Below are 18,811 nucleotides of genomic sequence, written 5' to 3'. Positions count from 1 at the left end.
TTCTGGTGGGGGGCTGGCTCACATGGCCCCATAAGTCTGAAACCAGTTTTATTCAGCTACATCTGAAGAGAACCAGCACCAGAAGATACACAGAGGTGTCTCTGGATTGAACAGATCTCTTCACTTATAAAATACACAAGTATAAAATCTAATCTTAAACGAATACATTTTAATTTTAAAGTCACATCCTTTAAAGTGACTTAGAATAAGCTAAGTTGCTCACGAGCGAAGACCTAGTGCAATGGATGTTAGTCTGGAGAGATTTATAATAGAAACTCTGGCACAAATTTGAGCAGAACACATCAGAATAAAAATGGAACACCCTTTTTTGATTAAACTGTAAAACATTAACGAGAACAGCACATGTGCATATCCTGCCTAGAGACTGGGAATACACTGCCCATGCCTTGCCTGCTATTGATTCTGTGCAGACCAGTTTGCCCCAGGGCGGAGTTCAAGAAGAAAACATGTATCTGTAAGTGCTTGTCGTGTTGCATAGTTTTGACACACCCTTTTTCTGACGTGATTAGGATATCCTAAACCCACCATGAAAATACCCGGGGGGAGGGGGGAGGAGGAGAATGGTGCAATAAGGACTGAACCACATACTGTGCTTTTATGAATTTTTGGCACTAGCATCATCATCTTAACAGGCTTTGCAATACAGAAAAACTATCTGCTTGACAGGGTGCATCTTGATCTAAAGATTCCACCCAGAGTCTGTTGGAGCTATCACTGTTTTGTGGATTGAACTCTGTAGCAGAGGTTCCATGTGGATGTGATCATTGCAAGATCAAGACCCAGAGCTTTTAACCAGTAACACCGAATATTAAAGGTAATAGAAAATATTTTTAAATACAGTGCTGTTCATCACCAGATCTCAAAGCATTTACAAAAATGAACATATATCATATCCTCATTTTATAAAAAAGGAGACTTAAGCACAGTGGCTTGCCCCACTACACACACCCACACACGATCAGTGGCTGAGCAGGCGGGGAATAAAGCACAGTATTTCTGGCTTCCAGTCCATTACCCTATCCACTCCACCATGCTGCTTCTCATAACTATACAAAACAGCTTTTCAGACAAATGCAGTGCAAGTCTTTTTAAGCCATCAATTTTTAATTTTAAAAAGTAGATTTGAAAGGTTATTTTTTTCTTTAATGTGGTTCTCTGTCAATTTTTTTTGTCCAATTTATTATTTTCAATATTTTATCTAATGCATAGTTATTAAAAATGCTCCTTTGACTTCACTGAAGTAGGGCATGGCATACATTTTCAAAAGTGACTATTGATTTTGGGTGACATGTTAGAGGCCAGATTTTTCAGAGGGCAAAGTAACTAGCAATTTTGGTGGCTCAATATTTGGGTGCCCAACTTGAGATGCTTAAAAGGACTTCATTTTCAGAAAGTGGTCAGCAGCTGCCCTCTGAAAAATCTGGCCTCTAACATGTCACAGCTGGACACCCAAAATCACTAGTCATTTTTGAAAATGTAGGCCTTACCCTACTTCAGTGAAGTCAAAGGAGCATTTTTAAAAACTATACAATAATAAATTGGACACACACAAAAAAGATTGAAAGAGAATCACATTAAAGAAAAAAAAAATTACCTCCCCACACTATTCTTACCTTCATCAGCAATAGCACCATAAGACAAAGTGTGAAAAATCTAATTGCTTTTCATTATTATACTATTTAACATTTTTCAAGCTAAGAAATGCAAAAGTAAAAAGACCAATCAATTTCATTTTTGTTTATTGTAAGTTTCACTTTTAGGTTTTGACAATATAGTCCAGTGCTATCAATCTAATAAAACAAAGTGCTTACACTGGAATTTATTTGCTTTTTAAAATTTAAATTTCATGTAAATATGTGTATGGGTATTAGGTTTGTAGGATGTTAGTTTCACAAAACATTTTTTGTATATATTTTATGGACAAGATTATGCAGCAGCAAGACAGCCATCTAAGGTGCTTCTACAGAAAGATCAAAGACCTCACCCATATATCTCCTGTCCCACAGCAGGATTCCACTTTTTAAAATAACCTGCCCTTCTATTGTTCATTGTTGCTTAATATGCAGTACAGATAATCATGTTGGGGTTTTTATTAATGTTCAACAAGGAATTAATTTTTTTTGGCAGGTTTTTATGATGTGTGGTCAGGGTATGTGCCAGATCTTTCAGGACTTGAAATAGGTTATTGGTTCCCAATTATTTTGTTTGGTAAACTGAGGCAAAAAACCCCCTAAATAATTTGTTCAATATCACACTGCAAGTCAGTGGCAGCACTAGGAATAGAATGCAGGAGTCAAACACTAGACACCACTCCATCCTTGTTTACACAGGTACTTTCCCACACCAAGTCAAAAAAATAGGAGACAGAACGACTGTTACAGAAGCAGTTGAAACCCTCCGTAACTCTGAACATTTTTTCCACCAAGTTATGTGAAACCTACAGTACGTGTTGTTCTCTCTCTTACGGTGTTATTTTTTCAGGCTTCAGACTTTTCCTGCAGCATTAGGACTATAGTGCAATTTAATTCCAAACTATTTTCTTTCTATGGATCATCATCATCATTCATAAATTCAGGACATTCTGGTCTGGCATAACCAGATCTAACTTTCTGGTTTGCCTAAAGATTCAGCAAACAAATGGCACTAACAGAACAGAAACGCTTATGTTTGTTTCTCATTCCCATGAAGTCAAATTCTTCCTCCCCAACAGGAAAATCAATAAAAGATGTGAGTTAATCTGTGATATTTGTTTTGGAGGGGATTTGCTCGAGATCTAACTGACAATATTCATCAGCAAAAATTTAAAAAACACAGCCGTATGTCTTCCAAGAGATGTTCATGCAATCAGGCAAGCTACATTAGTATTTTTAACCATTTTGATACTGTATAATTAACAAAGAGTTAATATTTAAAGCCATTTGTTCTTATTCTCATGAATAAACTTACTCTGAAAACAAAAACTAGTGAATTTTAATCAACCCTATAAATTTAAGGGAGGTTAATTTTCTGAATATCATCATTTGCACAATAATACTTTGTAATAGTACCTTTCATCTGGAAATCCTCACAGACGTCACAAAAGATAATTAAGCCTATCACTGCTGTGAGGTATGTAACCGTTTTTAAATATGCATTTTACAAACGGGTAAACAACCACAGAGAGGTAAAGTGATTTTCTCTTGGTCACATAAATCAGTGGCAAGCCCAGAAGCAGAAGTCAGGAGACCTGACTCCCAATCTCTTGCTCTAATCACCAGATATCACTTTCTTTCCAATATTGGTACAGCTGATACAGTAGCATTTTCTCTTCTGGGCCAGAAATTTAGGAATTTAATTCCATACCAAAAACTTTAGCTCAAACGCAATAACTGTAATGCAGTTCTAGGGTGAAGGTGATGTACTGTTTATTAAGGGTGCCCATCCTTCAGGTGGTATATTAAATCAAGGGCCTTTCTGTCTGACATGGACAGCCTAAAGTATAAAGTTAAAGATCTCACGTTACTTTAAGGAAAAATAAAAAATGAGAGACTCTGGGATATATTATCCAAGTATCCTGAGCAACTTTCCCTATCTTGATAATACAGATTCTAAAGTCCAGGACTCTGTGTTCAAGTAACTAGCTGCAGAATGTATAATGTCTGAATAGCTACCATAGCACTAAGAGCTACTAGTATCTAACAGCTTTGGAAATCACTCTGATGTACTTTAAATAGGACAGATACTATATAATATCTTACTCCATTTCACTAGGTATTTTACCTCCAATGATTAATGAACGGCAGCACCTAGTTCTCAGTTAGCAGTCTCTGGTGTGCAAACTGAAAGAAAGCAAGAAGTTTCTTACTTCTGTACGTCAGGTATTCATTCTTCCTACATCTAAAAATGTTAAACAGCTAATGTACATTTAAGCTAGTGTATACTTAAAGCACTAAAAAGCATCAAAACACAACAGAGGTCTTTTTAAAAAAAAAACAGATGAGCAATTTAATTTGTTCAAACATTCTTTAAAACTGTTCGTAACAAATTAAATAGAAATTCAAACATTTTTTGTTGTACTGAGTGATCCATCATTCATCAAAAGAACAGGAGTACTTGTGGCACGTTAGAGACTAACAAATTTATTAGAGCATAAGCTTTTGTCAGCATCCGCAGGGCACTGCGCTGTTTAAAAAAAAAAGAAAACAAAGCATCACAGGTGAACCTATGAAATTAAATAAATGTTCCAGTTCTGAATTATCTATGAACCACATAAACAAACCGTGCCCATCAAGTTAATTGAACTTAATTACGTATCATCCTCATATGCCAGATGTTGCCCAACTGTATGTAGCAGGTTAACTAATAAAAGATAAGCTCATACTGGACACCTGTGGTGGTTTGTTTAAGGAGACAACCACTGAACTATAAATTTTAAACAACCTGCGTGTATGTCCACTTTATCCACTTGCTAACTCAGACTCTTGCCTACTCCAGTTATCAGAACGGGGCAATTATCTCCCATGTCTTACACACGACACTCCCATTAATACACTTCAGAATGATATTAGCCTTTTTTACAACTGCATCACATTGTTGACTCATTCAATCTGTGATCCACTAGAACCCCCAAACCCTTTTCAGCAGTATTGCCACCTAGCCAGTTATTCCCCACTTATGTGGCTGTGCATTTTATTTTTCCTTCCCAACAAATGGCTTCCTTCAAAAAGGAAGAAATAACATTCTATCTTTACATAGAACCTTTTATCCCCAAAAGATCCCAAAGCACTTCACAAACAAAATGGTATTCAAACAGATATTACTTTATCCCACTACTAAAATGCAGTTATCTCTGGGGTGAAACACAGTTGTTAAAGACAGGAAGTGAAGATTATTGTAGCCATCCAAAACTGCAGGTAGGATTGAGGTAGGCAGAATGTAACAAATAGAGTTGGAATTTGGCCACGAATAAAATGGCTCAAGCAACAAATCTCTCTTCAGACTCTACACAGATTAACTCTGCTCTTCTAAACTACTCACTCTCTGAACAAGCATTTATCATCTCACAGATTCAGCTAGTTCCCCAACCAGCATTTTCACTTCCTGTCTTCTTTTAAGAAGTGAATCTAGTATGTATCATCACTGTAAAAAATAAACATATGCAGGAAATTCCTGTAGGGGCCATTACTAATAACTAGGAGAAACACAGTCAGGCTGCAGAACTGATCATGGATCAACACCTTCAATAAAGGAGAGAATATGGAAAGAGGAGAGGGTGAAGGACCTCAACTATCAAAGTCTTTCTCTCCAGAGATTAGGGGAAGAAGAGTCTGACCATCATTAGGGCACAATACAAAATTTGCGTTTTAGCACAAACCTCCCCACAGTAATGAAGGCAGAATGGCAGCCCAGCTCCTTGCATGCCAGCCCGACTGCTATCTTATACAGACTGAGACACACCAGAGTCACTTTAGCTGCTCCCTGGCTACCATCCAGACTTTATTTCAGCTTGGAAAAGAGACTAAGGGGGGAATATGACTGAGGTCTATAAAATCATGACTGGTATAGAGAAAGCAAATAAGGAAGAGTTATTTACTCCTTCTCATACCACAAGAACTAGGGGTCACCAAATGAAATTAATAGGCAGCAGGTTTAAAAACAAACAAAAGGAAGTATTTTTTTACACAACGCACAGTCAACCTGTGGAATTCCTTGCCAGAGGATGTTGAGAAGGCAAAGACTATAACAGTGTTCAAAAAGAACTACATAAATTAATGGAGAATAGGTCTATTAATGGCTATTAGCCAAGATGGGCAGGGATGATGTCCCTAGCCTTTGTTTGCCAGAAGCTGGGAATGGGAAACAAGGAATGGATCACTTGATGATTACCTGTTCTGTTCATTCCCCCTGGGGCACCTGGCATTGGCCACTGTCGGGAAAACAGTATACTGGGCTAGATGGACCTTTGGTCTGACCCAGTATGGCCGTTCTTATGAGTTCTTCCATTGACCTGGCCACCATCTCTCAAGAGGGTGGATTAACTACAGTGATGGAAAAACCTTCCATTGTTGCAGCAAGCGTCTATGCTATGGCTCTGCAGCTGTAATGCAGACAAGCCCTGATATCACCACTGGATTTTTGAGTATAGGGAGAGTTACTCACTATACAAATTCATAAAAGCAGTGTTTGAATAATTACACCTATATTTCGGTTACAAAAGACACACTGGGGATATTCAGCATGTTTTCTCAGCAGGGGATATTCAGCTGCTTCAGCCCCTTACGCTGGCTGGCACCATCATTTGCCACAGAAAGCTTCTAACTTTTGAACAGCTGGTGCCATTAGCAGCTTGGGGTTTTCAGGTCTGAGTCAGTTCCTTACAGCTTTATTGTGGCTTCGTACAGATAAAGGCAACACCAACAGGAAGAGAAAAACAAATAAGATCAAAACCTAATAAAGCCATTTTACCACAGTGTGCAAGAATCTAAATGATTAGACTCAGAAACAATACCTGGAGATGCAGCACAACTCCTGAGGAGTCTCCACATACAAGAGAGGAACTCAAATATATTGAAATGTTCCTCTACTACTAAGGCTGCAGTACTGTGGATAGGAGGAAGAGGACCAGCCCAGAAAATGCTTCACAGCCTTAGAGTTTTGAAATCTTATAATGAAAACTACTATACAAGTGCAAACAATTAGAGAAATTGGTTATCTTCACCACATCACGGCACGGATGGGAAGTTGGAAGGCATCACTGTAGCTCCAGATAAATCACAGGACTTTTCTTGATGCCTAGATGTCATGATGGGTGAACAATATATTCATCTATAAGATTCTGAACAAAGGAGAAATCAGGCATTGTAGTAGGTGGCCTGGTACACCTGCAGTTTTACACCTACTGCCCTTGTTGCAGCTTTCAGAGTACAAGAGTTATGCCTGTATAACCCACTAGTTCTAAACTATTTAAACAAGGTGCAGTACCACAAACACAACTATACAAGAGGAAGGGTTGCAGCAGCCACTATATAGCAGGTGCCGTGCCTAGCCTATAGAAGGCACCACAAAGCCAGACCATTTGCAAATTTTGCAAAGCCTTTGCCTATAGGGATTGCTTAAAAAAAACATAGCGTGTCCATGGATTTCTGTTGTATCTACTCTTTACACAACGTTAAGAATATGAGGAACACCCCCCGCCCCAGAGACTACCCCCCAGAGTTAGGTTCTGGTAGCTTCCACAACAGAAGACAGGGAAACCCATGAGAGGGCTTCCAAAATATTTAAATGGATACTACCCAATTCCTGTACACTAACATTCCCATAACTTCTGACTTTGTGTGGCTCAAAAGCTTGCATCTCTTATCACCAGAAGTGGGTCCAGGAAAATATATTACCTCACCCACCTTGTCTCTCTAACTTTCCCACAACTAATACAAAAAATTTCCCAGAATTCACCATGACAAATTATAATTGCAACCATAATGATGTTTGGAAGGTATGTATTGTTTTAAAAAACAGTACTTAAGAAACAGGGAACTGAAGTGTTACTTTGTCATGGCCATATGAATTGTGAACTAAACAAGACACCTAAACTGCTTGTTGGTATACCAAAAATCAATATTTTCTTTAAACTCTCAGCTATTTTACACGATCAGTTGTACCTGGAAAGGAATGGAAAGTAGTTAATGTGCAAAGAGTTCTTTCTGCACACTCTGCAAATGGGAAGCATGAAAGTATCTTCTTACTTTTAGCCTTCAGATCGTTACTGAGTTTAAAGATGAAAGGAGAGAGGGGAGACCATAACTGAAGGAGGTATTCACACAACTTTCTACCACAAACCAGACTAATGTCTGTCACCTGCACAGCATATGACCCAGAAAGTTCTGAAGTATTAATCAGATCATGAAATTCTAGCAGCAATCTGCACTCTCATCTTAATCGGTTGGGTGTAGTATAACTGGAAGGGGGAGGGAATAATCTCACACCCACACAGCCAGTTCCCTTTTAGTCAGGTAGAAACCTGACATCGCTTCCTGGTTCAGCGACAGGGATAACCAGGGGCTATGTGCCTTCTATACCCCCTCTCTCATCCAAGGTTCAGTGAATAAGGTGGGCGCTTTAGTCTGCATGGCTGTCAATCTAACCCTGTTCACAAGCACTAAATAAAATAACTAAAATAATAGCAGCGTTGAAGCAGATTTTCACTCAGAACAGGCTTATATTCTAAGTATGTATGATCTATTAACTTTTACATATTTTCAGATTAAATGAAGAAAGGTGTGAGAGACTGTGTTGAGAAGAAACCAATGGCTGCACAGCCTCTTCGGATACTAGTGTGGGATGTTTTTACACTGGCTGTCAAGCCACACAAAATAATCTACTTCGGATGCAGTTGGATACAACTACCTAATCTCCTCCCCAACACGCCAAACAGGTAAGACTCCAAGAAGCAAACATGCCAGGTTCTTTAATGGACCTTAGTCTTCTGCAACCTGGCACATAGCACGGACATTGCACAACTAGGATGGCAGTTACTTCTGGAATTCAGAACTCAAACTGGGACTAATATTTTGAAAAAGATAATATTAAGGTTGCAAAGTGGACACAGAAAGCTCCTGTACTGAAGAACTTATTGTCAGGACTCCAAAGGCCAATTTCTGCTCACTTACACCCAGGAGGTTGAAACCAACTAAGTTACATAGGTGTAAGCGACAGCAGAGTTTGGTCCCATGTATATCTCTCTTCCCTTCAACCCACTGATCCTGTAACAATGATGCCCCTGTTAAACTTTGTTCTCCCTTGCTCCAGGTGCCTTGTTCCATCACCTCTTGCTCCCTGCTTTTTTCTTCAGCCTTCCTTCATTCTCCATGCATAATCTCCAGCTGCTCAAGGATTCTCTGTTTATATTAAACCATTGAAAGGGTATTTATGTGGTGCTGCTTCTTATGCACTGCAGCAGCCACCTTAGATATCCAGGGTGCGATCATGAAGCCTTGAGCCGAACCCTGAAGATGAGTCAACTATTTCAGGCTTGAGGCACTTGTCAGTGTTCCTTTATTTCCAATGCCCTATTTGTTTTACCTATTAACAAGTTAAAAATCCATAAGCATATGCAACTCTTAATAATTCAAAATCTCCTATTAATTTTAATTATTCAAGGCACAGTATTTTTCAGCTAAGATTTTTAAACTGACAGACCCATTGCAAATTACTGACGTTGGTGAGTTAGCTAGTAAAAAAGAAGCCAGGAATGCTGCATCACAAGATCTACTTTATTCACAAACAACTCACCTGGAGAAACTGATAGGTGCTTAGTATAAAACAGAAATAAGTTGATTTAATAATTTAAATTCCTTCATGGCATATTTGTAAATATCAATAGATAATTGAAAAATTAACATGTGTAAATGTCTAAATCCAATTTTTCATTATTCATGTTGTTTACTTGGATTCTGCACTTCACATTGGACGATGAAAACAGACAAGTCAGTTTCACTTGTGTTTATTAGTGTACTTCAGCACTACCCAAACGCTGCAGTGTCTGGGTTGCAAACACTGAACAGACATGTTTGTTTGTTTTTCAAAAAAAACTGCTCAGCTGGAATTTTTTTAAATGCCCAGTGAAAATTTTTTTTTATTAACATGAGATCTTATAAAAACTTGTATTTACAAAGACTAAACTTGAGACAAAGTTTAACCTGATGGTACCCAGAGAAACAGACTGCTCCATCACAAAAAATACTAAAGCTCCAATCCTGAGATGAGCTGCAGGTATAGGGGTCCACTTCTTCAGAACTCATTTCAACACTGGGGCCTAAATAGCTATAATTCAATACAAATTCTTGAAACAGATTCTCATTTCACATTACAATCATAGTCCAAGGAGATGTAATACAACACATTGTCCGAGAGATACGGCAGGATGGAGAATTAACAAGGCAAGACGACAGACCAAGCTATACCTCTTTAGTGGTAGCAGAAAAGATAATTATACAGAACACATGAAAAGCTTGGTTTAGGTCCTCCTTCAAAAAACCACCCTCTGTGGAATCAATTATGAATTTTGATCAGCAGGATAGCTCCTTGCTAACCATGAATTTCCATCCCAGTGGTAAAATTACATGAAAGATTTAGAATATTAAAGGAACTATATTGCTCCTTTTGATTCTAAACAAGAAATTGTTGCTTTAAATAAAAACTAAAAAGATGGTGACTAATGATGGTGTTATCTGATATTTTAACTAGAAACCCAAATTTCTAGGTATTCTCCATGCCTTCACCAAGTTAAGCTTCAACAAATATTCTTGAGAATATAATGGAAGAGGGCTGGGTCTTTTAAGTGCTTGTTGCCACTAGCATAACAAACCTCCTCTTACTTAGACTCACTACCTCTTTGAGGGAAATAAATAAATAAATTACAAACCAACAAAGAAATGAGTTGAAACCAATTTGAATTAAAACAAAGCCAAAATAAAGTTGTGTTACAAATTCTGATATGTTTATGTATTTGTGCACAGCCGAGTATCAAACAGGATACTATCTATCATTTAGGAAACCTCTGTATGGGTTATCAGATAAGTGCCCTATTTCTAGTACTTCACTTTTAAGACGAGAGAAAATTTGTCTAAAAAAAACTGGTTTAATGAAGATCAAATTCCTATGAGAATAGTTTCCTCCATTAATTTAGCTTTGTTTAAAGAAGGTGGCCTATATTTCAGAAGTGCTAAGCACCCATATCCTACTGAAGTCAATGGAAGCTGCAGTTTTGAAAAAAAACCAGGCCACTAATTCCTTAAAGTTTTAGTTCAGTAACTTAAAAGTATGCCGTATTATTGGAGTGCTTATCATTAGGGACTCCTCAAGCGCGAGTAAACAACACCAAAAAGTATTCCATCTATCCACAATATGTCCCAAACCTTTTGCTTTATTGAAAGAGCTTGGATGCCATGAATTAGCTGTGAGCTAGAATAGCAGTCTGAATATTGCTACCTGTTACTTCAATAAAACAGCTTACAGCTTGTTAGTAAGCAAATCACAATGCCATGTCTTACCAATAAATGATTTCCACTTTTTTTCTTTTTAAATAAGAAAGCGTTTGGAAGAGATTATAAATGTGTTAGTAAATTCAACTTGCAATGTTTGGTGGAATAAAAACAAACACTGACATTTTGCTAGGTTTAAATACATCTTCACAACTTCGCTGCTACAGCCTGGTTTAAAGCACTAACACAAAACTATTGAAAGTATAAACTATTAACAAAAGACCAAATCCTGCATTCCTTGGGCACCCAATACTCACTATTTCAATGGAATGCAGAACAAGACTGTGTATTTATATTTGGAGATATTCTAGCAAAAGCAGAGTCTAAGCCTATTTCCACTGACTTCTATGGGAGCAGAATCAAGCATTTTTACTACAGCAAAGAAATATAACTTGTGCTCCAGGAGACAAGGTATGGACAAAGTAATATATTTTTTAATTGAGCATCTGCACAATACTGGAAGCACGTAGCATAATTGTCACATGTGGTCTATGATTCAGGGCGCTGATTTTGTCAGCTAGTGCTCTAATTACATTGCTGGCTACAGGCTGAGAGTCACTGTGCATAATAAAACCAAGCCACTGAAATCAATTTTGTGAAACAGAATGAACTGATTTTGCAGCATTAGTAATTAAGTTGATGCTTAAAGGAAAGCTAACCAAAAAAATAAATAAAGCTACTAAATTTACACTTTCTTTAGAAAATTAAATAAAATATAGTGGTCTTTATGACCTTAAAAAAATTCTAGCAACTATCTGTCAGTTATTTCTAGAGTCCCCGTCACTGCAGTGTCTAGTCACTGGTGAGTCTTCATAATTGCGTGCATGCACACGACAAAAACATGTCCATACACATCATCCCAGGAGCAGGCAGGGTATTGAACTATATGTAAATTCCACTCATTGAGGATTCTATCCTCTTTTTAGGTCAAATTCTGAGAGGTGCTGAGCATCATCAACTCCTAGGAAAGCCAATGGACTGAGGCCCCCCTGGGGAAACAGAACTTGTTTAAATATTCACAAGAACACTAGAGCCAGGAAGGGTAAGGACAGAATTATGCATATGCGCATCTGTACACTAAGCCACAGTTCTCAGGTCTAATCTTGTTACTATTCCTCTAAAGGAATATAAACACAGTAATTATTACAATGAGCTACCAAATGTATCAGCAATTCAAACCATACATACTGGTGTTATTCAATATAAACCTGAAAAAAATATGTCTCTTTTCATTAAGTCTTTATACTGTCTCACCTTAGTTTTCATGCATGTTTGGCAACTTAACTAACACTGCCTGATGACAGAAAAAAATGCTTCAGAAGAAAACATCTGATCAAGGCTGGGGTTTTCCAGTTTCTAGAACATGCTGCAGGTGTTGCACCTTATGTATGTTATTAGAGAGCATTAAAACTCAGCCCACAGGAGAGGACATACCAGTGTTCTAAACACTCATTTTATCCTGAACAAGAGGTTGCTGGTTTTGAGCTGTATAAGCTTCAAAGGGAAACAGTCAGAATTCAGGGTGTTCTGCTATAGCACTGATCACAAGGAAAGGGTTAAACGAACTAGCTTTCTTAAATATATTTGTCTTCTCAGTTCACCATAACACACTTTCTTTCAAATTACACAGTGTTATATTTCAGTGCTCTATAATATTTATTGTGGCACCACTGACTATTTATAGGCCACTCTATTATACTGTCCCCTGTTGTATCAAAGATGTTGTTCCCTCATAATGTCCTTCCATTTATTGTGTGGGCAATTCCAAGAACTGCTCACTGAGTCACCTAAATAATGAGGAAGGCCATGTTAAAATACAAGAAAAAATAAATATAAACTACAGACAAACAACAGCAATGGTATCACACAAAATGACAAAGGCTGGGAAATTAGGGCAGATGAACTTCTACAGCAGAATGTCCCCATTACTTTTTCTTAATATGTTCATCTATGTCTGTCCAGTTATTTGGGTGATCTGCGTTTTCTAGACTTTTCCATTTTCTTCACCTGGCAAGGTGAAGAGACTGGGACAAGGAGCAAGGGGTGGGGAAGAGACAGGATTGGTAAGAGGGGATAAGGCAGAAGGGGTCATGCTAGAGGGGAGTGGGCAGAAAAGTCTGCCTACTAGAGCATGTTCCCCTACAGGGACAGGGTCTGGTTGAGCGTCGAGATTGGGAGTGGGAGATGGAGAGGGAAAGGGAGGGGACAGGGAGCAAGTAGGGACAGGAATTAAACTAGCAGGGCAAGGAGACTGGGACTGAGAACCAGTGGGTCGGTGAAAGTAGGGAGTGGGAACAGATCGGACAGGGAGCCATGGTGCAGGGGAAGAACTTGGATGGGCTGGTCAAAGAGATTGGGACAAGGATCTGGAGGGGTGCGGGAAGAATATCCAGATTGGCCAAGGAGCCCAGGGAATGAGATTGGAACTGGGAGTCCATGAAAATGGGGAATGTGGGGTGTGACTGGAGGCAAGGATAGGAGAAAGACAAATTGGATAAGGAGTTGGGATGTGGGGACTGTTTGGGAAAGGAGACTGAGGACAAGGAGCTGAGGGCCTGGTGAACTTGGAATGGCTTGTCAAGAAGACTGTACGTGGGTGTGGGGAGGAGACTGGGAGGGGTATACCAGAGGGGTGAGACTAGGATGTGCAAAAAGATTGAGATTAGAAGCCTGAGGAGTAGAGACTGGGACGGGCAAGGTGAAGAGACTGGGACAAGGAGCAAGGGGTGGGGAAGAGACAGGATTGGTAGGAGGGGATAAGGCAGAAGGGGTCACGCTTGAGGGGAGAGGGCAGAAAAGTCTGTGCCTACTAGAGCATGTTCCCCTACAGAGGCTGGAGTAGAACCCAAGTTCCCTGAGTCTCATTATTCCTCTGCTGTCAGCAAATATCTTTGAAACTTACTGACACAGTGTCTCATCCCCCTCTACTGCAGGTCCATGTCATAGAATCGTACGACTGGAAGGGACCTTGAGAGGTCATCTAGTCCAGTCTCCAGCACTCATGGCAGGACTAAGTATTATCTAAACCACCCCTGACAGGTGTTTATCTAATCTACTCTTAAAAATCTCCAATGATGGAGATTCCACAACCTCCCTCGGAAATTTATTCCAGTGCTTAAACACCCTGACAGTTGGGAAGTTTCTCCTAATAACCAGCCTAAATTACCCTTGCTGCAACTTAAGCCCATTGCTACTTGTCCTATCCTCAGAGGTTTGTCCCCTCTCAGTCTTCTCTTCTCCAGATTAAACAAACCCAATTTTTTCCAACCTTCCCTCACGTTTGCTACACCTTTAATCATTTTTGTTGCTCTTCTCTGGACTTTCTCCAATTTGTCCACATCTTTCCTGAAATGTCGTGCCCAGAACTGGACACAGTACTCCAGTTGAGGCTTAATCAACGCGGAGTAGAGTGGAAGAATTACTTTTTGTGTCTTGCCCACAACACTCCTGCTAATACATCCCAGAATGATGTTTGGTTTTTTTGCAACACTGTTACATTGTTGACTCATATCTAGCTTGTGATCCACTATGACCCCCAGATCCATTTCTGCAGTACTCCTTCCTAGGCAGTCATTTCCCATTTTGTATGTGTGCAACTGACTGTTCCTTCCTAACTGGAGTACTTTGCATTTGTCCTTATTCAATTTCACCCTCTTTACTTCAGACCATTTCTCCCATTTGTCCAGATCATTTTGACTTTTAATCCTATCCTCCAAAGCACTTGCAACCCCTTCCAGCTTGGTATCATCTACAAACTTTGTAAGTGTACTCTCTATGCCATTATCTAAATCATTGATGAAGATACTGAACAGAACTGATCCCTGGGGGACCCCACTTGATATGCTCTTCCAGCTTGACTGTGAATCACTGATAACTACCTACTACTGATATCAGTTACTCTGTTAGCTCAAGTGGCAGTGGTCTGTGTGGTGGATCTAAAGGTTGCACCTCTCTTGATGACCCATATGGATGTTCATATGATGGAATTTCTGTTCTTTCCCCCAAACTTCTGCAATAAATGACACAGGGGTCCTAGAGACAGCAGTTTCTTCCATTGCATAACCCTGATTCATTCTCAGAGCAGATCCATCCTGTGCACTGAATGAGGCAGGGGTCCTGTGGAAAAAATAGTATATGGTTATGTAATTAAATACTGTATGATAATGCATGTGTACAAGGGGGCTAAATTAAGGTTGCCCAGGCAACCATAATTCTGGCATTTTCCTAAAGTTGAGTGCTGTAACATTAATAATGTTCTTTAATTAAGTTTTGTGCATGTGTAATATACATTTAAGCTATACATTTCCAATGTGTGGGGAAAATTGTACCTACAAAATATTTGTTTTCAAGTCAACTTTACCTGACTGGATGGAAGTTCCTTTTCAGAGCCACTACAGCACAGATGAAATATAGACAGTTTTGTACTGATCTCTTATGATTTGATAGTGTTAATATGGATGAATTTTAAAGTAACTGTAGATTGTGAATAAAACCGATACAGCCTAACCTATTTTTAGGGTGGAGCAAAGGGGAGGGGAAGCAGAAGGGAAAAGGAGTTTCATTTCAAGCCCAGCACCAGCAATCCTAATTGTAACTAAGGAGTATTAATGTGATCTAGTGACTAGGGCTTTACACTGGGACTCAGGAGACCTGGGTTCTAGTCTCATTTGTGCAAGCAACCTTGGACAATTGCTCCTTGCGTGTGTCTCCTTCTGTAAAGGATAATAATCATAACTGTGACTAAATATTTTTTCCTAAAAACAAATAAAAGGCTGTCCCTGGACAAAATCATATATGCCAAGTTTAGGTTGGAAAGAATTATTATAGTTAAGTTATAAACTTCTACATACAAAAAGCACTAATATTAACTATGGTCCCAATCCTACAGTGTGATCCTCATGAGCAAACAAACTACTTTGCTCATACAGTGCCCGTTGATTTCAATGGGCTCTGAATGGGCACAACAGTCCACCCAGGCAAATCATCATGCAAGACTGAGGCCTATAGCAGTATGAAATGAAATGGGTTTTGCTTATGTAGTGTGTTTGGACCAGGTTTCATTTATAAGACGGACACTGCCAGGCATAGGTGCTAGAAGTAGGGGTGCCGCTGCACCCCCTGGCTTGAAGTGGTTTCCATCATATACAGGATTTACAGTTTGGTTCAATGGCTCCCAGCACCCCCACTGTACAACCTGTTCCTGCACCCCTGCTGCCAGGCCCAAAATTTAGGTTTTTCTGATGGTGTTGGCATGGTAAGAATTTTACAAAAGTTACTATTAATCTTAGATTTTTTTTTCAACATTAAAACACAGTGCGGGACTAGGAGACTATTTAAAGTTTTCCTCTGCAGTGGTCCAAATGCAATAGCAACATGCTAAGCAATAAAACTCACCAGTATAGATAAACTGTCCAGACTGACTAGAATAAAAGAAGTAACCAACATAAATGGAGAGCTGCATCTTTTTTTCCTTTGAAGTAACCATATAATTATACCTAAAATTCAATACAAACTATAAAATACAAAAATCATCCTAAATGGTGAAAGGCAAATTTGATATTTTTCTATAAGCTCCTTGTTTTGGTAATACCACTACACAAAAATTTTTAAGATAGTTTATCTTGACAGTATGCTTTCAACTTTTGCACTTTTCCTAATTGAGCAACAGTAAGAAACATTTTAGAGTTTCACAGTTAAGCATGTTTACTTTTTAAAAGGGGAGTGGAGCTGCGTAGGGAAAAAGAAAGCTTCCAGCTTTGCTTAACCTGAACTATAACCCCATCTATCAAATTGGTATTCTCAGGTGAACAACAAGCACGCCATTATACTTGCTTAAAAAGCATAACCTTAAAACTCCCCTCTCCTAGATTCAGGTATAGCTCAGATACCAAGAACTGCATGCCAGTTGGCCCTTTTCACTATCACTGGATCCATGGAGGTCACAAAATAGAGGCTCTTTTTCAGGAATGAGATTTTTTAAAGAATAGATCTAAACACATTTTTTTAAAAGCAAATAATTTAAAATCATCTGTCTCTGTAGCAAAAGCTAATTGCCATGTTAAATTTATCTGCAAAAAAAATTCACTTGTTAAACACACTATCTACCTTGGTGAGTCCATGGCTACGTTCTTTCCCATAGCCTCTTGATGCCCAATGATACTGCATGAGCAAATCCACACACAACCTGATTATTTTTCAAGAGGGTTTGTGACAGTGCATGGTGCACTTGCTTTTCACCCCCTAAAGATCAAGTTTCAAATTCTGAATAAGAGTCCCCTCTAGATATTTGTTCACATCACAAAGTCACCAAGTGCATATTTAGCATAACTGGCAATTTTTGGTCAAGAGAGTATGGAAGCAAAGTAACAGATGAGCTGCAAATTGGGAACGCAGTGGACTGGCTGAGTTGTGTAGGAGACAATCATTTTTATCTCCACCATCAAGAGTGTTTAGGTTTCAGAGTAGCAGCTGTGTTAGTCTGTATCCGCAAAAAGAAAAGGAGGACTTGTGGCACCTTAGAGACTAATAAATTTATTTGAGCATAAGCTTTCGTGAGCTAAAGCTCACTTCATCGGATGAGTGTTTAGGTGTTTCACAGAACATAAGAAGACAAGGCCTCTGATCTGAAGAGCTTACAATCTAAACAGAAATCTACAGATGGAGGATAGGAGACCGCATACAACAAAAAAAGTGAAAGGACTGAGCTGTGATGTTTTATCATGTCTACCTAGTTGCTTTATTTGTCTGCATTATTTTGTCCATCACCAGTTTTGTTCATGCTTCTCTAACCAGCACCCCATCTGCTTGCTGCCAAGTTAATTCTATTTTTGGTTTGAAAATTAGTATATGTACACATCTATGCAGGAAATATTTAGATAGGGTATTACAGGTAATCATGGCAGATAGCAAGTGGGTACACAGCTGCATATTTAGGACAGAAGTGAAACAGAGAAGAACGTCATCCACATGCATGCGTATACAGAGTCACTGGGCATTCAGGGGAAGAAAACGGAGATCACATAATGACGTTTAAATAGGCAAATAAACAGCTTTACAAAGATATATAAAAGTTATTGCCATTATTATTATTATGCAGACGCAGGCAGCTGTCTGACTTTGCAGATGTGACCTACATAAGTTACAGTAACCTCTTGGCAAGCCCTAGCCAAACACACCCAGATGGCAGCTCCCCCCTTACATATCCCCATAAACACCCACAGCTAAGGCTGCAATTCCCTTCACACAGTGCAACTCCTCTCTGTGCAACTCCCTTCACACAGTATCCTTGTGGAATTGGGGGGAAGCAATTCCCTCCTCTCTCTGTTCACACTGTACCTCAGGCTGAGGGCACTTCCCCGTATCTCTGTCCCACACACTGAGCCCAGGGGAGCACTCCTACTTTCAGTGCCTTCACAGGCCTGAAGCAATTCTCTCTCTCTCATCCCCCCCCCCCGCCGCAAGGGGTGCCCAGCCCTGATGCCCAGGTCCCCCACTCTTTTATACCCCTCTCCTCAGTCAAACTCTTGACAGAGCCCCAGGGAGCTGGGTGCCCGTCTGGACAAGGCTCTCAAACCTGCGGAGGGGGGAGCACACAGCCTGACCAGAGAAGGGCTCCCTCTCCCAGGGCAGTGGGATACATGGGGTAACTCGCCCATCTCAGCCCTGGGGGGTGGGGTGCCGGGGGCAAGTCCCCACGCTCTATGCCCCCTTCCCAGCCCCCGGGTGGGCGAGGGATGTCGGGGGGGCAACTCCCCCCTCCCAGCCCCCGGGGC

At 39.6% G+C, this 18,811-nt stretch overlaps 1 protein-coding gene across 2 annotated transcripts in view; it reads right to left on the bottom strand.

The window, feature by feature from the left end:
* The window catches only part of ERN1 (endoplasmic reticulum to nucleus signaling 1), a 62,371-nt gene that overhangs the window by 42,899 nt on the left and 661 nt on the right, over window positions 1-18,811 (bottom strand). The gene's annotated exons all lie outside the window — the stretch shown is intronic.

This window comes from Lepidochelys olivacea (assembly GCF_965140295.1).
Source record: "Lepidochelys olivacea isolate rLepOli2 genome assembly, chromosome: 14".
NCBI classification, from domain to species: domain Eukaryota; kingdom Metazoa; phylum Chordata; order Testudines; family Cheloniidae; genus Lepidochelys; species Lepidochelys olivacea.
The sequence above is the reverse complement of the archived record's forward strand: the minus strand, read 5'-3'. Positions and strand labels throughout refer to the sequence as shown.